Here is a 27,720-nt window from a genome sequence, read left to right as displayed (position 1 = left end):
ATGTGCCCACTGCGCGAGTCAGGGGAGCCCGGGGCTGGGAGAGGGCAGCTGCTGGTAGAGGCTGGGTCACAGAAGCAAGCCAGTTGGGGTCCCTGGCATCTGCCTTCTCCTACACAAATGTTTGTCTTAACCCCTGAAGGAAGCAGCCCAGCAGACTGGCCAGGGGACCCGAAATAAGACACACCTGAGGGCCTTCTCATCTGTAGAAACCAAGGCGGCCCCATCAGGCAGCCAGTTTTAAATTTGTGCTATTGCCTGTTTAAAGCTGCCTCCTCAAACATTTTTGGAGGGGGCTCCACATGCCCAGAAAGCTATGCAGGTGACTGGGGACAGGCCCAAGCTCCTCAGGCCTGGAGGGCTCTGGCTGCCTGAGGCCGACTGATGGGTGCCTCTTGGGCACACGTGTGCCACACATGTCAGCGAAGCTGGGGACCTGTAACAGGGAAAGAGGAGAAGCCTGGTCACAACAGTGAGCTGTTGGGGGCGCAAGGCATCTGCCTAACCCTCACCCTCGAGAAAGCTCATACTCCCCCTGAGGGTCCTACACGGGACACCCTCCAATAGGAGACATCTGGAAGCCTTTATTGCTGGAGGAGCCCAGGATACCATTGGACTATCCAACCGGAGACCAAAAATTCCAGTTTGAAATCAAGGCTCCAGGATATTTCCAGGGTGTGGACTCTCTAAACCCTGAGGCCATTCAGTGGGTTGGGGTCCTGCCAGAGCTTCACAGGCCTTGGTTGGCCCTTCCTGCCCGAGACCTGTTAAGAGGTGGGGACTGCAGGTGCGTGGATGGAGCAGAGCAGGGAATCCCGGGTCCTACAACAGGTCAATGTCCGACAAGACTGGTTCACGGGAGAAGGCTATTTCGCTGAATTCCAAGCTTTCACGTACACAAAGAAACCTATTCCCCCTGAAGATAGAGCTGGAAGAATCTGGACTGCCTTACCAGGGTGGGGCAGGTCAGGATGGTCTGGGTAACCTCCAGTAAGAGACGCCTGGGAGACATTCAAGCGCCACCTCGGAAAGATTTTCAGGAGTGGAATTCCGCCAACTCAAGAGGCGCTACAGATGGTTGGAAACAGGCAAGAACTCCGTAAGCCCCGAGGACCCGGGCCTCCTTCCGAGGGCCAACAGGCTGCATACTCTACACTTGCAAGACACACAGGGACCTGGAACCGGGCAAGTGTCTGGAGACCCTGTGTCCTGAGAGCAACCCATTTGGGATACAAAAGCATCTGCCTGATTTCAAGCCCTAAGCCTCTACACAAATGCACATGCTCCCCCAAAGGCAGATCTGGAGGAATCCAGACCGCCTTGCCAGGGCTGGGCGACTTGGAATAGTTAGGAGACTGTCCCATAGACATACCTATGAGCCTTGATTGTTGGAAAATGGGGAAAGCCCATCAGGCAGCCACAAAGGAGACTGAACAGTTGTCGGTTTAAGGTGGGGCCATAGTCCGATTTTTGAAGGGTGGGTTCTCTCTACCCTGGAGGCTAGCAGGGCATTTGGGAATGACCTGAGCTCGACGAACCTGGAGGGCCCGGGAAGTCCAGGGGTGAGTGGACTCCTGGTGCGTGGGTCGCACAAGTCAGGGTAGTCAGGGACATGGAATAGGGCAACACCAGGCAAGGCTGGGTCATAGGAGGGGACTGTGGGGATACAAGACGTCAGCCCAGTGGACAGTACCTCCCGCTCACTGTGGAAAATGTCCCACCAAGGGCAGAGCTGGATGTTTTTTAGTTGCCTTCCTGGGAGGGGCCGGTTTTGTAGGACAGGGTATCCTTCACTTGGAGACACTGGGGAGTTCTGGTTCCTAGAGAATCCCAGGAGATCACATAAACACAGACAGTCACCCACTCGCAGCTATTGGTTCAGACCTATATTCAGAAGGTGTGATCCCTCCACACCTGAGACTGTGCAGGTGTTTGGGGCCTGGCCAGAATTTCACAGGGAGCCTTGATCACTGCTGAAGTCTGGGACCCCAGCAGACAAGAGAGACTGTCACCAACTTCAGCTGATGCCTCAGCAATTTGGGGGGAGGGGACGGTGGGTACTCTCTACCCTTAAGGCAAGGTGGTACTGTTTTGGCCCCAGCTGCGCAGGCCTGTAGGGCTCTGGCTGTCAAGGGCAACTGACAGAATACGTATGGCTTATGCAGACTGCCCAGGTCAGGCCAGCCGGGGCCCAAAACAGGGCACGTGTCACCAGAGGCTTGTTCTTAGGAGTGGACTCTCGGGGGTACACAGTGCCAGCCAAGTGGCAAGGCCAAACTACACATTGTGGAATATTCCCCCTAAAGAGAGAGCTGGAGGCTTTTCACTTGCCTTGCCAGGGAGAGGCCAAGTGGGCAGGAAAGGGGTATCCTCCGTGAGGAGACACCTGGGAGTCCTGCTTCCTGGAGAATCCCCAAACCCAATAATCAGCAAGTCCACATGGGGAGTGCTGCCCATTTGCAGCTGCTGCCTCAGAGGAGTTTAGGATTCGGGCTTTCTCCCTGCTGGAGTTTATGCAGGTGGTTGGGGCTGGTGGTCAGACCCTTTAAGGGTAGCAGGGCCCATCTTCTAAAGGACAGCGTGCAGGTTTTCAGTGCACATGCGCGAGCCTCACAGGTCCGGAAAGCCGGGCACCTGTAACAGGACAATGTTGGGCAAGGATGGGTCACAGGAAGGGACTCTTGGGAGTACCTGTCATCTGCCTAATTCCAAATGTTAGTCTCTATAAATGTGCATCTCCCCCCTGAAGGCAGAGCTAGAGGAGGCTGGACTGTGTTGCCAGGGATGGATCCAGGGAGCTGGTCCGCATATTCGTTGCTAATAGACATTGGGGAGCCTTGATTACTGGTAAACTCAGGACCCCGGCGAGAAGCCCGTCCACACGGGAACGGATTGTTGCACGTCTAAAGTGTTACTTCACAGTGGTTTGGGGAGGAAGGGGATTGGGCTCTCTGTCGGCACTGGAGCCTATGCGTTTTTTTGGGGATTCCTCTGAGCTCCATAGCACCCGAGTATGGAGGCAATCATGGGTGGGTGATGGGGTGCACACTGCCCACGTGTGACCTCTAGCAGGTCTGGGAAATCAGGGACCTGAACTGGGTCATGTCTGGAGAATCTAGGTCTCCTGAGTCATTTCTTGGGGGACCAGGGCATCAGCTTTTTTCCAACCCCTAACCTATGCAAACCTGCATGTAGGGACCAGGAGTAGGATGCCCCAAATTATGCCACTTTGGCGTACTTATTATTTTGAATTAAGGACTTAAGGAACAGCCAGTGCGAGAAGGACGCCCAGATTTCTCTTTGCCTCCTGAAAGCAGGAAATAAATCACCCCTGCCAATGGTACCCTCCTTGTAGCCTGGAAGTAAAGAGACATCTTTATCATCAGAGAGAGTGTTGGCTTGTAGCCTTCCTGAGAACTTTCCAGGTATAATTTTGAAACCAGCTCCCATACAGAGGATAGAGAGAGACCAAAGAAAGAGGCAGCCCACTCCCGGTAGGTAGGTGGCAGTTTTAATAAGCAAAGAACTCTTACATATAAGGCTTATCTTGGGTAGCTGCAAGAGGAAAGGATCCTGACACTTGCCCACCAAATCTTAAAAGCTTATAAAGAGGCCTTAATTGAGTTAAGTCACATATACAGTGCCGGTGTACTCAACACATCACTATCTCAGGGCTCTGTTCTTAGAGCAGCCTCTGGGAATGGGAAAGGCAAGTGGAACCGGACATTCTAAGGATAAGAGGCCTCCAAGAGCCCAGTTCAGCTCATAGGTCAATCAGTGGTCCTGTCTTTTTTCTTTTTTTTTTTAGGTTTGTTTTTTTTTTTTTTTTAAGATTTTATTTATTTATTTGTCAAGGAGATAGAGCGAGAGAGTGCAAGCTTGTTCAGGGGGAGTGGCAAACAGAGGGAGAAGCAGGCTCCCTGCTGAGCTGGGAGCCTGATGTGGGACTTGATCCCAGAACCCTGGGATCACAACTTGAGTTGAAGACAGACACTTAACTGAGATACCCAGGCATCCCAGCAGTCATTCTTTTTGATGGCATTCCTCAGCAGACAAGTAATTCAAAGCCGAAGAAGCTTATGTGTGTGTGTGTGTGTATAAACATACATACGTATTATAGGTGTATAATATATATATATAGACCTTGTTACTTTTTTTAAAGATTTATTTGAGAAAGAGTGAGTGGGGGGAGGGGCTGAGGGAGAATCTCAAGCAGACTCTTCACTGAATGCCTGCCTGATGCAAGGTTTGATCTCACAACCCTGAGATCATGACCTGAGATAAAATCAAGAGTTGGATGCTTAACTGACTGAGCCACCCAGGCACCCCCAAAAACCTTGTAAGTTTTACTAATTTACTAAACCAGCCCAAATTCTGTGTAGAATTCCATACTGATTAAAGCTCCCAAACATTAGTTTTCTTACTGCCTTTCTATTGTCAATTCTACTTCGTCTCTACAGTCAATTCTTCACGGATTTCTGATTTCTTTGTCTAAAAAGTACAGAGGCTGCTTATTTTTGTCATTTCTTTGGCTTTCAGTTTTAATAGTGGGCCTCTGGCCCCAGTTAATTGAACTTTGTTTTTTCTTCTGTTAACCTGTCTCATATCAATTTAATTCTTAGACCAGCTGGAAGAACCTTGAAATGTAGGGAAATATTTTTTCTCTCCAAAATTTGCTGTAGTTGGCAAGGAAAACTTCCCTGGCTGGACACTGCTGCAGCTGAGAGACCCTGGGACATCTGACAAAAGCCAGCAGAAGGTAGGAATCCTTATTATGTCAGCCAACACCCCCACTCCTACCCCTGCCAGCTCCCTGCCTGTAGAAGCTAATGGAGCAAGCGTGGGAAGAGTCCTTTTTCTCTCTCCAAATTTAGATCATCAGGAGAAAAATATCCGTGGAACTAGTTCCTTGGGCTTGGCAACTTTCGTAAATTTGGTAAAGTACTCTTCCTTTGAATGATTCATTTCTTCCCAGAGGTGGTCAGTGTTTGTCTTTTGTGTCATTTGTCATAAAAAGGAATTACCGTGGGGAAAGAACGCAGACATAGACCTCATTCGCCTGCTGTTCCAACCAGCCTCACAGACTGACGGGTTCAAGGTTCTCCTCAGACTAGCGTCTGTTTAAACAAACTTTGCCAGGGGTCCTCTATGTAAAATCTGGATGAGGTTTTCCTTTAATTTTGTTCTGTGTCCTAAGAGTTTGGCTTTATTACCAGGAAGAATATTTTTTGGCCTTCACAACCTGCAGGGTAAACTTACCTGCGTGCAACTTGGGCAGATAGACTGGGGTTGCAACCTGTGCCCTTACTAGCTGCCTCTCTCTGCCCAGACCTGCCAGCTCCCAGAGGGGGTTTGTTATGAGAGGTCCCAGTGCCTCGGGGACCTTAGTCATCTTAACCTTCATTGCTTGTTAGTGCTAGAAAAGTCTCATTGCAGGAGTGCCTGCCTGGTGTCACAGATTAGCAGGTCTGTGACTAGAAGCATCTCATATTTTCATGGGCAACTAGAAATACTGTTCTCCCCACCTTACCACCTGCGTGATGAAGGCCTTTTCCTTAATCAGGTTGCATTTGCCAATGGCTAAATGATGGGTCCTTTAAATTGGCCAAATTTGAAACAAAAAGGAAATTCTTCAGAGAGTGGACTCAATTGTCTTGTTAATAGAAAGGCTACTAAATGAGGAAAGTAACATTTCATCCGGTTTTTACATAGGAGACCCATAGCAAAGTTTGTCTAAATGGATGCCGGCTTGGCAAGAATCATGTCGCAGACACGAGCCTGTGAGGCTGGCTTGAACCGCAGGCTGATAGGGCCTCTGCCTGCATTCTTTCCCCATAACAATTCCTTTACTAATAGAAATGCTACACTTAGGGACTCCCGTGACAACATGAAAGAACAGAAATTAGATATAAGACAAAAATTAATGTCCACCTCCAGTGTAAAATCCCCTTCTCCCAGTCTGGCACCATTTGCTGATTTTAACTTCCCTTCTCCTACATGATTTACAGAGTAAACTTGAATTCTTTCTCTTTCCCTTAATTTTATAAATCTTAGCATGTCTTTGAACTATTAACACAGCCCACAGTCAAACTGAGACCGAAGGGGAAAAAAAAAAAGAGAGAGACCTTTTTAAAAAACAAACTGCTAAAAGGCCTCTGAGTGTGCCCAAACTGTAGCATAGCCTCCTTAAGATTATTTCTAGGGACAGATACAAATCTTCAAAGTCTTCTCCGTAGATAGTAAAAGACTTAAGCCATCTGAGCAAGTAAACTTAATTTATTCTGTTATTTATAAACTAGTGAGTCTTATATTGTTTTAAAACAGGAAGCTATAAGATGTCTGTGTTTGTCTCTATGTATTTGCATGTCTGTGTATTAGAGATAAGGTATTTTTCTGCCTCCAGATAGTCTTGCCAGAATTTGTTTGTAAAAGAGCTCTATTTAATTGGCTTAAAGAAAATTAAGTGCGTGCATAAATCTGGTATTCATAGAAATTCTCCAAAATAAAATAGAAACTTAATCCAAATGAATTTCAGATTTATATGATCTGGAAAATAATTGGTATTAAGGCTAATTTAAGGTTATTTGTTTAATTGAAATAAACACATCTTTAGAGTTATCAGCGTTAAATATAATACTTTTATCCTACCCGGGTTTACTAATCAAATAACTTCATGTTATCCCTGTTACAGAAGTTGTCAGCAAAAGCAACAGAATGATAACTGATTTGTTTAATCTGTTATCTTGTTCCGAAGTTTTCACGGATGATCTAAACATAACTGATGGGAGCAAATGTTTTATTTATTTACTTATTTATACCACTATTGAAAAACTTATTGTTAATTTATTTAAATTCAGTTAATTAACATGCAGCATATTATTAGTTTCAGAGGTGGAGTTCAGCGACTCATCAGTCTTACAGAACGCCCAGTGCTTATTACATCCCATACCTTCCTTAATGTCCATCACCCCATTACCCCACCCCCCAACCACTCCCCTCCAGCAACAGTTTGTTTCCTTCTTACGGTTTGTCTCCTTCTCTTATTTTTTCTCTCCCTTCCCCTATGATCCTCTGTATTTTTCCTAAAATTCCACATATGAGTGAAATCATATGATAATTGTCTTTCTCTGATTGACTTATTTCACTTGGGATAATACCATCTAGTTCTTCCACGTCCTTACCAATGGCAAGATTTCATTTTTGATGGCTGAGTAATATTCCAGTATATATATAAATATATATGTATTACATATGTTACATATACATAAATATATATATTATGTATACATACATATACATACACACACACTTATACACCACATCTTTTTTTAATAGAAATATTTTATTTTTAATTTTTTTAACATATAATGTATTACTAGCCCCAGGGCTACAGGTCTGTGAATCGCCAGGTTTACACACTTCACAGCACTCACCATAGCACATACCCTCCCCAATGTCCATAACCCCACCACCCTCTCCCAACCCCTCTCCCCCCAGCCCTCCTCAGTTTGTTTTGTAACATTAAGAGTCTCTTATGGTTTGTCTCCCTCCTGATCCCATCTTGTTTCATTTATTCTTTTCCTACCCCGCAAACCCCCCACGTTGCCTCTCAACTTCCTCATATCAAGGAGATCATATGACAATTGTCTTTCTCTGATTGACTTATTTCGCTAAGCATAATACCCTCTAGTTCCATCCCTGTTGTCACAAATGGCAAGATTTCATGTCTTTTGATGGCTGCATAGTATTCCATTGTGTATATATACCACATCTTCTTTATCCATTCATCTGTAGATGGACATCTGGGCTCTTCCCATAGTTTGGCTATTGTGGACATGGGAGCAAATGTTTTAGATAGATGTAAGTGGAATAAGAGTTTGTAGATAATCATTTTAGCAACAACTATATTTTATGGTATGTGTACCTAAGAATAGGTGCAAAATCATTTTTAATAACCTAAAACTTTAAAGTTTTGCTAAGTGATGACTTAAGTTAAATTCATTGAATATATAGATACTTTTTGAATAAAATAATGAAACATTAATTATTGAATATAGATTTATCTACTTTTGGTTTTCCTACTACAGAGAAACTAAAGCTAAAATGTGGGTCTGTTGAAACATGTTTTATTAAAAGATTGTACTATAAAGGCAAACAATTCTAGAAATTATAACATGTATTCATAAATTTGCCAATCAAAAAAAAATGCTGGCATAACAGTTCACAACTGCTTACCACTTAGATTTCACTGAAAATCAAAGTTTCTACCAGTTAAGAATCCCAATTATGTTTTTAAAGATTTTATTTATTTTTGCGAGAGAGGGAGGGAGAGCGAGCGAGCACATAAGCATGTGTGTGCATGAGAGGGGAGGAGGGGCAGATGGAGAAGCAGAATCCCCCGCTGAGCAGGGAGCCCGATGCAGAGCTCCCTCCCAGGACCCTGGGATCATGACCTGAGCCAAAGCGGATGCTTAAGCAACTGAGCCACCCAGGCACCCAAGAATTCCAGTTAATATATGTTGTTAAATCTACTAGAAATAAGGAAAACACTTCCATATGCAAGGAAAGTAGGATATATATATATTTTCAGTAAAAGAAGGTATGGGGAACAGAAAAACATTTTTATTGAGGGGAAAACAAAGAGGTTAGAAAAGAGGGAAAATATGAGACAATCTAGGTTTTTTTTTTTTTTAAGATTTTATTTATTTAGGGGCGCCTGGGTGGCTCAGTGGGTTAAAGCCTCTGCCTTTGGCTCAGGTCATGATCCCAGGGTCCTGGGATCGAGCCCCGCATCGGGCTCTCTGCTCAGCGGGGAACCTGCTTCCTCCTCTCTCTCTGCCTGCCTCTCTGCCTACTTGTGATCTCTGTCTGTCAAATAAATAAAAATATTAAAAAAAAAAAAAAAAGATTTTATTTATTTATTTGACACAGAGAGAGAGATCACAAGTAGGCAGAGAGGCAGGCAGAGAAAGAGGGGGAAGCAGGCTCCCCGCTGAGCAGAGAGCCCGATGCGGGGCTCGATCCCAGGACCCTGGGATCACGACCCGAGCCGAAGGCAGAGGCTTAACCCACTGAGCCACCCAGGCGCCCCGAGACAATCTAGGTTTAAAAAAGAAAGTTGTAAAAGAGTTATAGAAAAGGAATCTTAGCAAAGGAATTTTATGGGTGGTCAGGACTGGCAAAGATTGGAATAAATCTAAGTAAATGAGTTTTATTTTTATTTTCATTTAAAGATTTATTTATTAGAGAGGGAGCAAAAGAGGGGCAGTGGGAGAAGGATAAGCAGACTCTGCACTGAGTATGGAACCTCAATCCCACGACCTGAGATCATGATCTAAACTTTAATCAAGAGTTCAGTGCTGGGGCGCCTGGGTGGCTCAGTGGGTTAAAGCCTCTGCCTTCGGCTCAGGTCATGATCCCAGGGTCCTGGGATCGGGCCCGCATCGGGCTCTCCGCTCCGTGGAGAGCCTGCCTTCTCCTCTCTCTCTGCCTGCCTCTCTGCCTACTTGTGATCTCTGTCTGTCGAATAAATAAATTAAAAAAATCTTTAAAAAAAAAAAAAGAGTTCAGTGCTTAACCTACTAAGCCACCCAGGTGCCCCAGTAAATGAGTTTTAATATCAAAAGCACACTGGTGCAAAATAAAAACTGGGTTTACTCTTTGTTAAAAGAATAATCTTGTTAAATTATCGGTCTGCTCTTGATAAAGGATTGCAAAAGGTTTCTTTTGTTTGTTTACCTTTTTAAATTATCTGCCCAGGAAACAGAAATTTTATGTTTTATCAAAATCATCTCTTGTGTTTCATGATATCCTTACTATCAGGTCTTTGATTACTTAAGAAAACTGAGCCCTCATAATATTACAAGACCTGAGTTTTGCTCACAACTGTGTAAACTTCTGCACTTGCCTTTGAAATCTTTTGTTGTCACTTTGGTGAAATAAGTAATGTTTCGTAATCTGTGGAATGATTTAATCAAGTGTCTGAACCTTTTGATATTTTTTGACAAACTTCCCTAAATCAAATTCCAAAATGAAGTTTTTTGACAATAAACTAAATTTGAGGCTTTCTTAAGGGTCCCTGTAACAACTGAAAGAATTTGTTCTCCGCGTAAAAGAAAGATATAAAACTAATTAGGTTTGTTGTATATGTTAAATTACATGGGGAGCATTGTCAAATAAGTGATGCTAAACCTTCTTTGATTGTTTTGTGTAAATATATGTTGTCGAAATATGAATTCTGAAAAGTGTATAAAACTCCTAAGAATCTGGTATATCGTGGTGCATTATTTTTTTTCTATATATATATGTGTGTGTGTGTGTGCGCGCGCGCACGCACGTGCCCGTGCGCATGCATGTATATATACATACATATGTGTGTACATATATATGTATATATTTTTTGATTTTTATTTTTTCTTTCATATATATTTTTATTTAAATTCAATGCATTAACATATAGTAAATTATTAGTTTCAGAAGTAAGTTTAGTGATTCATCAGTGTCCTAACACCCAGTGCTCACTACATCAAGTGCCCTAATGTCCATCACCCAGTTACCCCATCCCCCACCCACTTCCCCTCCAGCAACCCTCAGTTTGTTTCCTATGGTTAAGAGTCTCTTACGGCTTGTCTCCCTCTCTAATTTTGTCTTATTTTATTTTTTTCCTCCCTTTCCCTATGATCCTCTGTTTTGTTTCTTAAATTCCACGGATGAGTCCTGGTGTATTACTTCCCGTAATTCTAATTACCAAATTATCTTCTGTTTGTGTAATAGAAGTAACCGAATTTCCTTGTGAAATGCACTGTAATGAACTTGAGTCAGATCTTTAACCATGGCCGTTACTAAGTCTTTCAACATTTATAGACAGTTAGATGTTACTTGGATGCTTTTACAAAAGTATTCCTACAGCAATGCCTCATCTTCAAAAAGATTCATGAAAAAGACTCAAGAATACAGGTTTGTCATAACTTGAAGGTCACAAAACTGAAGTGGGTAAAAATTTCCAGAATTAACAGAAAGAACAGGATCAAACAAAACAAGAATTACTTAGGATGAAATAAACGGAAGAGGATGATTCTAATTCTTAAGACTTTTTTGTTTGAAACATTATTGATTTTTTTAAATGTTTTATTTTTCCAGATTTAAGAAAACTTTTTTTCAGCTAACTAATTTACAGTAGTTTGGTAAATTACCCATTTGTAAGCAGAATTGAAACCTCTTTTTCTCCCTACCTGATTGCTCCAGAATTCAGAAGCACTAAGCAAGTATTCTTAAATTTCCACGGCCATATATTTATTTGCATACATTCAATAAGAATCTGTTCTCCTTACAGCAGGACACAGTTGGAAACACTGGTTATATTACCAAAACTTTGACTGGAATGTCATATTTAAGAGAAACATGGATGGACCCAGATAGGACCAGAATGCTAAGACTGCCTTTATGGAGTTAAATAAAGCCCCTGGAAAAACAGCCTAATATCTTGTTTGCAGGGATCCCAGAAGCCTTACAAGGTAAGTAAAGAAGGCCATTTCCTGGCAGGTATAAGATATTTTGCTTGTCAGGAAATCTTGGGGACCATGAAGAGAGGAAGTAACCCAAATCTATAGTTATTTCAGGTAAAGACTGATGCCGGGTATTTGGTATCTTAGTCTCGAAAGGCTGTTAAAAGTGTAATCTGAACTTTCCTTATGAAAAGTTCCAGCAAAGATTTAAAAAAGCATGTATGATAAGTTGCTGTTCCTGCTGCATTTTTTATAAATAATCAGATCAAGTTTGCTAAATCTAAACTTATTTTACAAATGAGTCTTTATCTGTCTATCTCTGAAAATAGGGTGACTTCGGAGAGAAAAATTATGTCTCAGTAACACAGCTTTGTGGGTATTACATTATGGTTCTTTTGTCCCTGAGGTTTTGTTTCCTACCTGTAAACTGGACTAGGTTCCAAATTCTAGTTTCCTCCATAGTCTGGTTACAGGTCTCCAAAATAACATTTCTAATTTTCTCCCATCCTTTTGACTTGGAATCACTAAAAACCTAAAACTTCCTTTTTTCTTGAAGTTCTGCAAACTGGATATGAATGACTTCATGTAAACTTCAAGAAAGTCACCACAACAGCTCGTATATAGACAGCCTTCATGCCTTCTGGTCTATGGGCCACTCCAGAAGATCACCAGAGACAGTCAAACTATAAACAAGAAAAATCTGGCCGAGTGTCATTGCCTGCTCTCTCTCTGAAGATGCTTTGAGCCTGACATCTATGCAGGTGTTTGTCTACCAGCCTGGAGGGTGACGGCTGCCCATGGCTGCAAACTAGGTGGGTACTGAGTATGCATAGCCATATAGGTCAGGCTAGGTAGAGACCTGAAACAGAGCAAGTATTGGGAGATGCTTGGTCATGGGAATAGGCTCTTGGGGAGTTCATGGCATCTGCTTAATTCCAAGTCCTAACCTACACAAATGTACATATTCCCTCTGAAGATAATGCTGGAGGATTCTGGACGGCCTTGTGAGGGCTTGGCCAGGCAGGCTGGCTGGGGTATCCCCCATCAAGAGACCTGTGAGGGCCTCAGTTGCAGCAGAAACTTGGGACCCCATCAGGTAGTCATTCTAGATGGGGCTGAACTGTTGCTCCTTCAGCCAATGACTCAGAGCCATTTTGGGGATTGGGCTCCCTCTGTCCTTGAGGCAGTGCAGGTGTGGGGGTGGGCCCTATCTCCATAGGTTAGAGGGCCCCAGCTGCCCCAGAGCAGCTGAATGGGTGATATGTGTGACATATGTGTGATATGTGTGATGTATATATGAGCCATGCAAGTGCAGTAGTTAGGGACCTAGAACAGCAAATATCAGGAGAGGGAGGGGCACAGGAGTGGGCTCTTCTGTGTATAAAACATCAGCCTAATGGCAAGGCCTTCTCACCCTTTGTGGACTGTTCCCCCCGAAGGAAGAAGTGGTGTAAGTTTACAACTGCTTTTCTAAGGAAAAGCAAACAAGACAGAGTGTCCTCCATTAGGAAATGCCTGAGTCCTGTTTCCTGGAGAAGTCCTGGACCCACCAGATAGCAAGTCTGCATACGGAGCCACCATTGTCCGTTTGGAGCTGTCCGCTCAGATTGATTTTTGGAAGGTGAGGTCCCTCCGTGCTGGAGGCTTTGCAGGTGGTTTGTGTCTGGTTGGAGCTCCACGGGCTTGGAGCACCAGGTCTGCACAAGGCTGGCTTCTGGGTGGTAGGTACTGCCCAGGCGCAGGCCGTGCGGAACAGGGTTGGCAGCAAACTGGAACAGAGCAACATCGGAGGCGGAGTCCCAGAAGTGCTCTGTTGAGGTAACGTGGCACCTGCCTCGTCTGAAGTCTTCCTCCACACAAAACGGGCGTTACTCCCCCAACGGCAAACTAGGAGTAACTGGACTGTCTTGCCAGGGTGGGGCAAGGCGGCATGGCCAGGGCACCCTTCGGGAACAAACACGTGGGAACCTTGACTGCTAGTGAAGTTCTCGACCTCATCAGGCAGCCACTACAAATGGGGACAGTTTGTCAACAGTGAAAGAGCTGCTGCCTAAACAAGATATTCAGGGAGAAAGCGCTCTCCATCCTAAGAATTTTCAGGATGGGCGTGGACTGAGTGCCTAGGCCGGTCAACGCTCTCTGCCGACGGCTGGCTGACAAGGTGCAAACAGCACCTGCGTGGGAGGTGCAGGTCAGGACAGTCCGGGACCTGGAACAGGCCAGCGTCCTGCAAGGCTGGAGATGGACCCAAGATCCACAGGCCTGGAGGGCCCCCGCTGGCCAAGGGCAGTTGGCAGGATTCTGACTGCTCGTGACCACCACGAGAGGTCAGGGTAGCCAGGGACCTGGAACACGGCAATGGCAGGCAAGGACACAGGCTGGGTGGGGGCCGGTGGGGGTACTGGGGGTACCTGGCATCTGCCTCCTTCCAAGCCTTAACCTATACAAATGCCTGTATTTCCCCTGAAGGTAGAGCCACAGGAATCCGAGCTGCTTTCCCATGGCCGGATTGGGCAGGCTGGCCCAAGCATCCCCTCAAAGGGACACCGAGGAGTCTTGAGTCCTGCAGAAGCCCAGGCTCCTCCCGAACAGTAAGTACCCGTGGAGACTATCACTCATTGCAGTGGTCCCCTCAGAGCGATTTTGGGAGAGCAGGCTTCCTCCACCATTGAGGCAATGCAGGCGCTTAGAGAGGGACCCTAGATTCACAGGCCTGGACGGCCCCAGCGGGCCAAGAGCAGGTGGTAGGGTTCTAGCATCGGAGGTCAGCGTAGCCAGAGACCTGGAACAGGACAATAACAGGCAAGACCAGGACACAGGAGCAGGCTGGTGGCAGTAACTGGCAACCTAATTCCAGGTCCTACGGTCAATGCAAGAGTGCGAGTCTCCCGTTGCTAGAGCACGTTGCTAAGGAGTGACAGTGCCGGTGTAGACAGACACGATGACCGTCGTCAAGAGGTGACTGCGTAGCTCTTGCCACTGTAGGTCAAGGAGTTGCCTTTACCAGGCAGGAGCTAATTAGCCCCTGGCCTTCAGAGAGCTATTTCAGATGGGAGAAATGGAGCCTTGCGCGGACGGAGCACGCTCTCCTCATCCTCAGAAACTCTTATTTACAGCCTGATGGCCCCTTGCACAGTTGCTGCTTTGTAGGTTTTTGTTTCTGGTTTTTTTTTTTTTTTTTTTAATTAACAAGCCCCCAGCAGGGCCCCTTCTGCGCTGAGCTACAGAGTTCTTAGGGGTGAGAACAGATGAGAGGACAACCAACACAGCTTACTTCATTCTTGTGTCCGAACAACTTTAACCAACTTTTTGTCTTTGCCACAAACAAGTGGATTTGAAATCCTTTAAACCAATACATAATATCCACCCTGCGATTTTCAGATCTTCCCCACTAAGGGCTTAATGCCCAGTGCAGATCTTAGTTCACAAAAATCTTCCACCTTGTGATTCTACATCACTTACGATCTTAATCACAAACATTCTGTTAAACATTCTGTTTAATCTTCTTGACAAACATGTTTCAAGATCACTTTTTTAAAGCTTCAGGGGGTGCAAGCTTGCATAAAACCCTATCAAGTGCATGCCAGTTGCCGTAACATGAGAATTCAAAGCAATCTTATTTTAGGGAATGTGTGTTTCTGTTCTCTTTTCAATTCCTGACAAGTTACTTTGACTTTATTAGTCTCATCTTTCAAGTGTGCCTTACGTTTTCTAATATAGAATTTGCATTTATGAGATTTTAGGAGGTTCAATGTGAAATATTTCTCTGGTTATTTTCAGAGTTCCTTTATCTTCCATTGACCACAACCCACTTGTTGTATCGTCTATGGTCAGATTCACTACCTTGTTTTACACGTTCCATCGTGTTGTGTTCCTTGATTTTCCCTTGATTCCAGTAGCTTAGGCTGAGAGCAAATATTCTAATCCAGCTTCCTCCTGGTTGAGGAGGCATCAGGGCTATAGTCATGGGTACCTGTACCATAGGTATGGCCACATCCACAGTCTAGTGGGAATAAAGGTATTTTGGTTCTGTTCAACAATTCATCCTCAAGAACTCATCATCAAGGCTTTCCTTCTATCATAAGGGGACTTTCTGTGGCCTCGACTCTCCCTTTTGATATTACAGAACCTCAAAAGTTTGGTAACCCATGTCCTATTTCCTCCTTTAAGTGCCAATATTCATGTTACAGCTGCCGGAGGAATCACAGCCATTAGGATGTGTGGTATCTACTTGACTTCTAGTTGTGTGTTATCTCAGATGACCAGTGTTGCCCTCAGATTATAGCTGTTCTAAGAGTATTCCCCACATCAACCAAATCTTAACTGCAACATTAACAACCTGCTATTTTAGGGAAGCATCTTTAAAATCCTTTCTTACTATTTCATTATTTTTAGTGTTTTATCCAAGTGCTTTATGTCAGATTTCTACTGCTCTGTTTCCTTCAGTGTGAAATTCATTTACATTGCCTAGTATATCTATCAATATAACTAATGATGACAAAGCTGTTACTGCATGTGTGTTAAACTGAAGTTGTTTGGTTTCAATTTTTTTAATTTATTAGGTCAATTTGGAATTCCAAAAAAGTGGCTGCCATTGTTCCTCCAATGGAACTCCTACCAGTGTAACGTGAATGGTAAGTTTTTTCCTTCCTTTTGGTATAAGTTTGGTTTAAGTTATAAATTGGGCACCGATGAAGGTGGATAAAACTAAGCACAGTTTGGAGATCTATATCTGAATTGAAGGTCAGGTATACTAAATGTCAAGGTATTGGCTACTATTGCAGGTTCCAATATAACCAGGAAAAGTTTTACTAAAAAAGGTTCCCATATTCTTAGGGTAGGAATCTGTGGTATGAGCTAGAAGTCTGATGTATTCTGAGTCCTCTTTACCTCTTGCAAGGTGTCCCTGTTCTTTTAAGGTCTGGGCATAGAGTCCATGGATCTATTCATTTCCTAATAGATCATTATGGATTCAATAGTGTAAGTCAGAAGTATAGTAAAGAACCATATTTTGCCTATTTAAAGATATAATTGCCCATTCTGTGTTTTCTGTGTATTCAGCTTTTTTTTAACAAAGTGTTCGATTATAAAGTAAATCAGGAATTAGTCACATGTCCAATTCAATAAAATAACAGGGAAAAAGCCAGTACCTAGATGTCTTGATATGTATGCTGGGCTCTACTGCCAAGAGCCATTTAGTAGTACAGACCAGTCATCACCTCCCAAGTCAGTGTCTGTTGGGCATGTTGTTCGGGATCCGCATTACGTCTTGCAGAGATTGAAGTGGAGGTTTCTACCTCTTCAGCTTCCCTCCGTGTTTGGTTTCTCCACTGGTTGAAGGTTTCCCAGGGAATAGATGGTGCAGATAGTGAAGAGTGTGGCGAGAGTTGGGCTAGGACACACTGGTGATGTTGACGATGCTGTTGAGTCCTCAGGTGCAAGAAGGTGACCGGGATAGAGAAAGTAGAGGATGTCACAGACAGTGGAATTATACCTGGATCAGAAGGTGGCATTGCACTTTGGAATGATGGCACAGCTGCTGTTGCTGAAGCTGTCACGAGTACCCATAGCTGCAGAGAGTATGGTGTCCAACAGTGAGCAACAGGCAAGCCAGAAGAGCCAGCAGGCACCGTACTGGACTGACCAGTTTACTAATCTTGGCAGGGTCAAATATGCATAGCAGATTCATGCCTGCGAAATAAAGATAGTGTCCTATAAATATTTCTTTCTTGTTGTTCTAAGATATCTTTAGTTATTGTGGACATTATTGACAATATTTCCCTAAGCATATTAGCTCTAAATCAAGCTAGACTAAATATTAGGCATCTAGTGTTGATACAACGGAAGTCGGAGTTCATGCCTGATACTTTTATAAATGCATCTATTTTAACTGGATGTAATATGCTTTTTCCTTCAGTTACCCAGTAAGTTTTATTAGTGACAGGTGCTATAATTTCCCCAAACTGTATGTATCATTATTTTTTAAGTTAATGCCTTTCCTTTTAACATCTACTCTGGACTGCTGTTAGTGCTAATGATTACTTCTGTGAGTGCCTGAAATGTGAATCCAATAGGAGTTTTTCCAGCCTTTCCATATCTAGGATTTAGATATTTTGATGTAGTCCAAGCTTTGATATCTAGATTATTGTTAGGAAGCAACCTAAGCTTTTTCTTGAGCAAGCATTACACCTTTCCATGAACCCAGAAGCAGTTGGGTTGTAGGGTAAATAGAAGTTCCACATTATCCCTTTTTCCTTAGCATATTTTTTATGTTAGCTTTCGTATGAACTGGGTACCCTGATCTAATTTTATAATGGTTAGTATACCATAGCCAGCAATCTAGGTGCCTAATGCTCTGACGGTGGGTTTTTGATCATTTTTCCTACAAGGACTGGGTAGTCCTATTCCTGACCCTGAGCCTACAGTTGTGTAGGCACATAGTTTATTCTCTGAGGTAGGTAAGGGTTTTATCTAATCAACTTGCATAATTTGGAAGAGTCCTATTTTTTAATTTATTATTTTTTCAATTATTTTATTTTTATTATTTTAATATACTCTTTATTGGAGTATATTCATTCATGACCTATAAGCTTTAAACATTTGGCATTTCTTACATTTCTTAATCCGAAATTGGAGATGTTTGGTAGGTGTATACATACATGTTTCTTTTCTCTAGCCGAGTTCTGCAGCCATGTGTACAGCAGGACCTGCTTGGTGATGTGCCCATGCAATGATCCTACCAACTGGCATGTCTGTGGGTTCAAGGTATATGTTGCGTTGCCCCTCTTGTATAGGTGTGGTTCTATTTTGCGCTAGTTTCCTCCTTAGCAATGAATCACTCCCCGTTTAAATTTTAGGAATCTTTGCCTCTTTAGTTTTCCTTAGTGAATTTGTCTACCTGGTTACTAAATTAGTGTACTTCAGCATTGTCCTTTTGATGTGCAGAGATGTGTGATGAATATGGAGATGTCAGCCTGTGCCATATATTCTGCCATATGTCCTTCCCCCATATGTTCTTCTCATTTTCCAGTCATTTCCTCAACATGTTCCTGACCAAAGCTGTTCTATGAGCTACTGCTCATTTGTCTGAGAAAAAATAGACCACATTCTGATTTTCATTAACAGATTATTCAGTCCTTTGTTAGGACTCTGTTTAGCCTATTGTGCTGATTCTCTGAGCTTGATTTTTGTCAGGATTAGACCATGAGTCCTCAAGGCCACGACTGCCAACATAATTCAGACGGTGTCATGGAGGTGATCTATTTATAGACCTGTGTTGTTAAGCCATAAACCAGGGTGCTTCTGATTTCCCAACTGTTTGAGCTTGGATGGGCTCACCCTTTGAAAATTCTGGCACCACTGCTGGCTTCTCTGAGACTACCTCAATCCATGCAGTAGGTTTATCCTCCATCCATTTGTTCCACCGAGAAATAGACCATTTCCATGTTAAGGAATAGCTTCCCTCTGCCGGGAGCATTTTACCCATTCCAGAATAAGGTGTTGACGTTTAATTGGTTTATTTTCTGTTTATGGCTCTGTATTTTGTAGGGCCTCATAGATCACCCAGGGAGCCTTTCAGTTGGCTGGTAAGCCATCTATGCTCCTAATGACTGGGTCTGATATTTCTCTGCCTTTGGAAGACCAATCATGCCTATAAATTTTACTGAACTATGGGGTCCTTGGACATTACTTAGATTAATGACCATTCTCAGGAGGATGGAATTCAGTTAACTATTTTTGACCCTTTCTGTTCTTTCATATAAGGATGTCATTCACATGGAAAATGCTGGTTGATGTGTGTTGTGTTTTCATCGAAGGCCTGAATGTCTTGTGTTAGGTGGTTCTGGGCTATCACTGAGCTGTTAAGGTATCTTTGTGGTGCACTAGTAAACCTGTATTGTGTGCCTTCCCATGTGAATGCAGTCATGGGTTGGCTCTCTTCCTCAATTACAATAGTAAAGAACATGTCAGATAAATCTATCACCAGGTAATCAGTTCCAGATCCAAGGGTGATATCATTTAGGGGAGCACCTATATCTGAGAGTGCTGCCTCAATTTGGGGAGAGTGTGTGTTTAGATGCATATCCTCTATTGTAAATTGCTATGATCTGTCTATTTAACAGGCCATATTGGGTTAATATAGTATAAAACTGTTACCAGTTTAAGAGTGTGGGTTCCCTTTGCCCTTTTTTACCCTTTTCCCTCCAGGCTATGTAAGTGGTTGGGAACTGGCCTCGGTTCCACAGGTCGGGAGGGCCCTAGCTACCCTTCGTGGGCGAATGGTCTGCATACCAGCAAGCACCAGCCATGCAGGTCAGAGTAGCCAGGAACCTGAAACTGGGTATTGTTGGGAGAGTTCAGATCTCAAGAGTGGGCTCTTGGGGATCCATGACATCTGCCTAATTCTAAGCCCTAACCTACACAAATGTTCATATTCCCCCTAAAGGCACCATTGAAAGAAAGGAGACTGACCTTCCAGAACAAACTCAGTAATGAAAACTCCTAGGGGTGTCTCTTATTGGAGGATACCCCAACAGTCAGCCAGTCCACACCTTGCCAAGGCAGTTCAGTTCCCTCCGGCTCCACCTTCAAGAGGAAAACACACATTCAGGTAGGTTAGAGCTTGCGATTAGGCAGATGCCTGCTACCGTCCTACAGCCCATTCCTGTGACCCAGCCTCTCCCGATAGATGCTTGCCTTTAAACAGGTCCCTGGCTACCCTAACCTCTGTGGCCCATATATGTGCAGTGCAAGCCTTGGGCAGCCTAGGGCCTTCAGGGATGTGTAGTACTGGTCATCCCAGACTATCTACATGTCCTTCAGAACAGAGGGAGCCCTCCCCCTGAAAATTTTTCAGAGACAGCAGCATTAAACTGGCAATAGTCTCCATTTGGTCTGGCTACCTGCTGGAGTCCCAAGGTTTATCAGTGTAAGACTCAGAGGAGGCCACCCAAAACGTTTCCACAGTGGCATATTATTTTGAATTAAAGTTACCTAAAGAATGCCCAGTGAACTTCCTTTGTTTCTTGAAAACAGTGAATAAATCTCCTGTGTGAAAGATACCCTCCCTGAACCAGGAGGAAGAGAGACATCCTAATCCTCAAAAACAGGTAATTTAGGGCTAAAAAAGCCTGCATAAACAAACCGTTTTACTAATTTATTACCCCAGCCCAAATCTTTACTAATTGAAGCTCTTGAACATAAGTTTCGTTTGTCCTGTCCAATCCTCACAGACTTATATTAGTGTCTAAAGCACTTTTAAAAAACCACATGCCTTAGTCATTTCTTTGGGTCTTAATTTTAATATTGGGGCTCTATGCACACATAATTTGATTTTTTTTTCTCCTGTGAATCTTCTCATGTCAATGGAACTCTCCAGCCCCCTAGAAGATAGAGAAAAAAGTTTTGCTCCCCAACAGTTGGCATAGGGCAGGATAATTTTCCAAGCTGGACACTATTTACTTTGAGGCTGCAGTAGCTGACATCCCAGCTCATCTGACAAACAGCTAGCAGAAGGTAAGAATCTACCCCATCAGTCTCCTGGCTCTCTGCCTACAGCATCGAATGGAGCAAGAATTGTGGGGGAGTGCTTTTTCTCTTTCTAAATTTAGATCAGCAGAAGAAAATATTTGTGCAACTAGTTCCTTGGGCTTAGCCACTTTTGTAAATTTGATGGACTACTCTTGGTTTGAATAATGCATCTCCTCCCAAAGATGGAATAACTTTTTTTTTTGTTTGTTTCATAAAAAGGAATTACCATACAGAAATAATGCAGGTACAGGCCCTTATAAGTCTGCTGTTCCAGCCAGCCTTACAGGCTGGTGAATTCATAGTTCTCATCACATTAGTATCTAGACCAACTTTGCTGTGGGTCCTCTATGGAAAAAAAAAAAAAATCTGTGAAGATTTTCCTTTTGTCTTGTGTTATAGTGTTGAGAACTTGGCTTTGTGACTAGTGGGAATCCTCTCTGGTTTCCACCAGTCAGAGAATGCACTTATCTGAGTGTACCTTGGTGGCCAAATAGGTTGAGGTTTGAAGACACGCAATTACAAGAAGCATTCTTTTTCTGGTCATTCCAGCTCTCAGCAGAGTTTCCCCATAAAGCACATCTTTCATCTCAACTTTTGTTGACTTTTCTGTTAGTGCTGGAATGTACCCTTCCAGTAGTGCCTGTTCAGTGTCATAGACTAGCAGGTCTGTGACTGGAGAGGTCTCATATTTTCACAGGAGACCAGAGACACTATCTTGACTACATCATTTTTACTGCTTGTGCAGTGAAGGCCTTTGCTTTCTTATACTATTTTGGGGAATAAAATGTTTAATAATGTGGGTCAACTAAGACTGGAAAGTTGCCTCAGTCTTTCCATTAAAAAAGTGTTTATGGGTTTGAATCACTATTAAGATTAATAAGATCCTAGTCATCAATGGCCAGATGATGGATGCTTTAAAGAAAAAAAGAATCTTTGTGGAATGGCTGGCCTTAAGGACTCCTTTAATAAGTCTAATGTCTGTTTTTTTGTCTTAATATCTACAGTCAATATAAATTCCCCTTTTCAAAATCTGGCCTCCAACTGCCTTTTCCTACAAGATCTACAGAGAGCACTCTGGTCTAATCTTTACGCCAAGGTATACAGGTTACTCAAGTAAATGCTGAAAGCCAGAAAGTGAATTTTACAGAAGGTGGTCCTCAAAATTCCTCCTACTTCTCAGGGCTCTGTAATCAGGCTCTGCCAGCTTCAGGCATTCCTATGCAATGTCCTTTGCAGATATATTCTAGACGCCCCACTAAAAAGAAATTCATGTCCCCTGGAAAGCAGATCTTTTACCTGCACTTTCAGAAGATCTTACCAGATTTAGAGAAAAATCAGAAGGTTTGTGACCATTCACAACACGCCCCTAACAGAGAAAGAGTTGACCAAATTCCTCCTAAGCCCTCTTACAAATGATCAGCCAAAGGCCAATATCTGGAGGCTGATAGAAGCCAAGGCTGAAATGTGTACTTAAAATGCTTTAAATAGACTTTACAAAGGCATAAATCTTATATCTCCTTTATATAAAGAAGTTAGAAAGGCAGATTAGTCCCTTGAGAGGTTGTAATCCATTTTTTCTGCCTTGCAAATCCCTACAAAACTGGAAATGCAGATCTAGAAAAAAAGGTCAAAACCCACCTATCTTTACCAATCCCCAAATGTGACCCATTCCTCTCAAAATGCTTATAGATATTATAAAAGATCAGGATATTGAAATGAAATTGATCTGTACTTGAGAAAACACAGATTCCTTCCCTCTCCCTTGTAGAAATTTCATTGCATCTTTGAGGTGTGAACACAGCCCAGAACCACCTGAAAGGCGGGGGGAGTGCGGGAAGCGGCCTTGTTAAAAATACAAGATACAGTTAGTGTCTTGCCCAAACTCTAGACCACAGTTTCCTTAAGATTACTTCCAGGGACAAACACAAATCTTAAAAGTCCTCTCCAAAAATAGTAAAAGACTTGAATCATCTGAGTAAACTTAACTTATTCCAATGACTATTCATAAACTAGTGAGTTTTATATTGTTTTAAAACCGAAGCTATGAGATGTTTGGCTAGATGTATGTGTGTGTATGTCACTTAGAGATATGTTTTTGTTGCCAAAATCTGTAAAAGTTCTATTTAATTGGCTTAAAGAAAATCAAGCATTTATATAAATTTAGTATTCACAACTCTCAAAACTAAAATACAAACTTAATCCAAATAAATTTCAAGTTCATGATCTGGGAAAACATATGGTATTAAAAGTAATTTAAGGTTTTTGAGTTAAAGTAAACCTGTCTTATAGTTATCAGATTTAGAATGAAAACTTCTCTGCTTAGTTACTAAAATTTAAATTCATATTATAAAAACAATTGCTTAGGAGAATGGCTGATTTTGTCTGATAGCTCATGAAGTTTTTGTGGATGATCTAAATATAATTCTTAAGAACAAGTAAATTGAATTAGGTGTAAATAAGTTAAAAACTTAAGTTTCAATAGTTTCCCAATGTTCTTGGTAACCTGAAACTATAAGGTTTTTTTAAGTGATGAATTAATTCATTGGATATCTAGATCATTTCTAAATAAGAAAATATTAATTACTGAATATAGGTTTACCTAGTTTTGGCTTCCTTATCACAAAGGCGCTAAAGATTCATTTGGATCTGTTATGAAATACTTTTTATGCTTTATTGAAAGGTTGTATTAAGAAGCACATGTTTCTAGAAATATATTCATAAAATATATTTCATAAATATATTCATAAATTTGTATGAATGTATAAAGAATGCTGGCATAAGAGATTCACAATTGCTTGCTATCTGGATTTTGCCAGAAGTTAAATTTCTAAGGGTTAGACATTTAATTAATTTATGTGGTTAAACCTAAAAAATAATAAGGGAAACATCTCCATATATAAGAAAAGTAGTATGTGTGCTTTTGGTAGAAGAAGGTATGAGGAATGGGAATGTATTTTTGGTTGGAGAAAAAAACTAATCTTGTCCTAACACGAGGCTAGTTATTTAAAAAAGGAAAAACTTGGGACAAATCTGAACATAAAACAGGAAACTTACAAAAAAATTGTGAAAAGGGAATCTTAATTTTAACATGTAGCCAAGCTAGTTAAGATTAAAATGAATTTATTTAAATGAATTTAATATCTAAATGAATTTAATATCAAAAGCAAGCTGGGACAGGCTCTGGTTTAAGAATGCTGTTGTAAGATGACCCTGAACTCACCTCCTCCATAGACACACCAAATCTACACCTATTTATAGATTAGTTCTTCCTGAAGAAGAACTGAGGGCTGACTCAACAGCTAGATTGAAAGAATGGCAGACACCACATGAAAGGCAGTCCCACCTTGATGCTAGTAATTGCAGCAGGGAAGAATAATACCAAGGGACTAGGAGCAGATCTCTTTGCCCTGGGGCACAGGATGGCGGGAGGCTTAGTTTAAAAGATCAACTACAATATAAAGGAACAAGCCCCGGAACCCTGCCAAACGGTGAGGGATCTGCTGGAACTCTCTGGGATGACAGGCTGTCAAGCACCATGATATACATTCCCACATCTACCTTGATAATGCAAGGGTCCAGGGCCATAGCTGGCCTGCTACTTCAGTGAGCGCTGGGCCCTAACCACATACCAGCCCTGGATCCCCGGGAGTACTGGCAAAAAGCTGTGATTTAAAAGAACAACTAGAATATAGAAGATCTAGTCTTAGAACTCAGCCAAATGGAAAGAGAGCTGCTAGAAGTCTGGGCCAGAGGGGCTGGCAAGTACCACACTTTATGTTCCTCTTCTACCTTGACAGCATAGAGGAGAGCAAGGGTCTGGGAGGCATACCTGGCCTGCCACATCAGCCCAAGGTACCCTGGAACATAGAAAAAAAGGCTCCATTTAGAAGAGCAACTAGAATACAAAGGAACTAGTTCTAGAACCCTACTAAATGGTTGGAGAGCTGCTGAACTCTCCCTGGGTCAGAGGGGCTGCCCAGCCCTAGTGTATGTTCCCCCTCCATCTTGACAACAAGGACGGGAGTACAGGGTCCAGGTGCCCTGGCTGGCCTACCACCTCACTGAGCCTTCAGCCCTGAGCCCACACCAGCCCCAGTCATCTCACTAAGGGGCCCCAGTGTCACACACAACCAAACACCCCCGGTAGTGTTTACTACAGCTCCACCCATCACACCAAGGTGGCACAGATGCAAAGCATTCCAGAGCACTCCAAGACCATACCACTTTGGCTCCAGTTGGCTTATAGGGCTCCCCTAGTGCCCAGCACTCTGGGACCTCCCAGCTTATGCTCGCCTCTGCTCCACCTGCCCCATCAGGGCACCCTCTGCACAGAGAACCCCAGGACCACCAAGCCCATGCCCACTTCAGCTGTGGCCATCCCACCAAGGCAGGTTCAGAATGGTGTTCCCTGGGACCCACCAGCCATAGTTCCAGCCAAAGTCACCAGGCACACACAGTCTACATAGAAGTTGACCATACATAAGACCACTTTCTCAAGTTTAAGAGAAGTACCTGTTCCATCTAATTCACAGAAGCAAAACAGAAAGTGAAGCAAAATGAAGAGACAGAGGAATGTGCTCCAAATGAAAGAACAAGACAAAACCTCAGAAATAAAACTAAATGAAATGGGGAAAAGCAACATGCCTATAAGGCATTAAAGTAATGATCAAAAGATGTCCACTGGACTGGAGAAACGAATGGAAGTACTGAGTAAGAGCTTCAACAAAAAGATGGAAAATATAAAGGAATTAATCAGAGTTGAAGAATACAGTAACTGAAATAAAAATATTCTAACGGGAATCAACAACACTTTAGCAGATGCAGAAGAATGGATTAGTGATCTGAAGACAGGGTAATGAAAACTCCTAAGCTGAACAGTGAAAAGAAAATAGAATTTTTTAGGGCACCTGCGTGGCTCAGTGTGTTAAGCCTCTGCCTTCAGCTCAGGTCATGATCTCAGAGTCCTGGGATAGAGCCCCATGGCAGACTTTCTGATCAGCAGGGGGCCTGCTCCCTCCCCACCCCTGCTCTCCCTGCCTCTCTGCCTACTTGTGATCTCTGTCTGTCAAATAAATAAATAAAATCTTTTTTAAAAAAATAGAATTTTTAAAATGAGGATAGATAAAGAATCTCTTGGACAGCATCAAGTGAACAAATATTTGCATTATAATAGCCCCAGAAGGAGAGGGGAAAAAAACAGGCAGAAAATGTATTTGGAGAAATAATAGCTGAAAACTTCCCCAATTTGAAGAAGGAAACACATCCAGGTTGAGGAAGAATAGAGATCCAAACAAGATAAACCCAAAAGGGCCCACGCCAAGACACATAGTAATTAAAATGTCAACAGTTAGGCTATCTTGCATCCTCATGTGTGCACCTAATCTCAGCTGGTCTACCTGAGACCTCCTGAGCACCAATCCTGCCTAGTCCCCCGAGGGACCCCATTTCCACCTCAAGATGGAAGAAACTTGGGGAAACTTGAAGAAACAGTGGAAACTTGCTAAATTGCAAGCACACATGCACATTGATGGGAGGGGGAAAAAAACTGCTCACTGAAAGAAGGTAGTTCATAGACTGGCTACAGCAGATGATAAAAAATTTCAGTTCTCCTTAAAGAAGTTGGAGCAAACAATATTTCTGGTACTGAAATGTGAATATGTTCACAACCCAAGGACAGCGATCCACTTTAACAACCCTGAAGTTCAGGCATCCCGGCAGCAAACACTTAGAGGCCATGCTAAGACAAAGCAGCTGACAGAAATGCTAACCAGTATCTGAAACCAACTTGGTGCAGACAGTCTAACTCCTTGAAGAAGACTGGCTGAAGCTCTGCCCACACAATCTGTGGATGGAAAAGTATCACTTACTACCAGGAAGGATGATGATGATGAAAGTCCAGACCTTACAGAGATTTTTGATGAAGTTTCCAAGAATAAAGCAAACTGAACTGAGTCAACTTCTGAAGAAGGCAAAACCTGAAGTTACTGGGAGCTGCTATTTTATATTATGACTGCTTTTTAAATGTTTGTTCATGGATCTGATACAGTCTAGATCTCTAATATTTTTAAAGTCCAAACTTCTTGGACACTACAGCTCTTTTCAGTTTTTACTTATACACAAGTCATTCTTTGCAGGGAATAAAGTTTGAAACAAAGTTAATAGAGTTCTTTGCCTAGTTAAAAAAAAAACAAACAAACCCAAGGTTAAAGAGAATTTTACAAGCAGTGAGAAGCAAAAGGTTATGTACAAGGGAAACCTCATAAAGATATCACCTGATTGTTTTCAGGGGAAACTTTGCAGGCCACAATGGAGTGGCTTGATATAGTCAAAGAACAGAAAAAAGAAAATCTACAACCAAGAATACTTAGCAGTGTTATCACTCAGAAATGGATAAACAGTTTCCCAGGCAAGCAAAAATTAAAGGAGTTCTTAAGGTAGAAAAGACAAGACTGTAATTAGAAGAAAAATCTGAGTAAAAAGATGTAAAATATGACAACATATACATAAAACATGGAGGAAGAGTAAAAAAAGTTTTTAGAATGTGTTCACACTTAAGTGACCATCAGTTTAATAGAGGTTACTATAAACTTAGGATGTTATATATAAACCTCACAGTAACCACAAACCCCAAACCTGTAATTGATACACAAAAAATATTGAGAAAGCCAAACATAACACTACAGAAACA

General features: G+C 42.6%; 1 long non-coding RNA gene across 1 annotated transcript; it reads left to right on the top strand.

Moving 5' to 3' along the window:
• The first annotated feature begins 12,072 nt into the window (after window positions 1-12,072).
• LOC308355872 lies at window positions 12,073-25,753 on the top strand. Its single transcript, XR_013968023.1, has 8 exons — window positions 12,073-12,313; window positions 12,941-13,122; window positions 13,971-14,092; window positions 16,064-16,135; window positions 18,178-18,266; window positions 19,948-20,112; window positions 20,538-20,611; window positions 25,565-25,753. It is a non-coding gene; the product is annotated as an uncharacterized lncRNA (long non-coding RNA).
• The last annotated feature ends 1,967 nt before the right edge of the window (window positions 25,754-27,720 follow it).

Source organism: Martes martes (assembly GCF_963455335.1).
Source record: "Martes martes genome assembly, chromosome: 15".
NCBI classification, from domain to species: domain Eukaryota; kingdom Metazoa; phylum Chordata; class Mammalia; order Carnivora; family Mustelidae; genus Martes; species Martes martes.
This window is presented reverse-complemented; position numbering and strand designations above follow the sequence as displayed.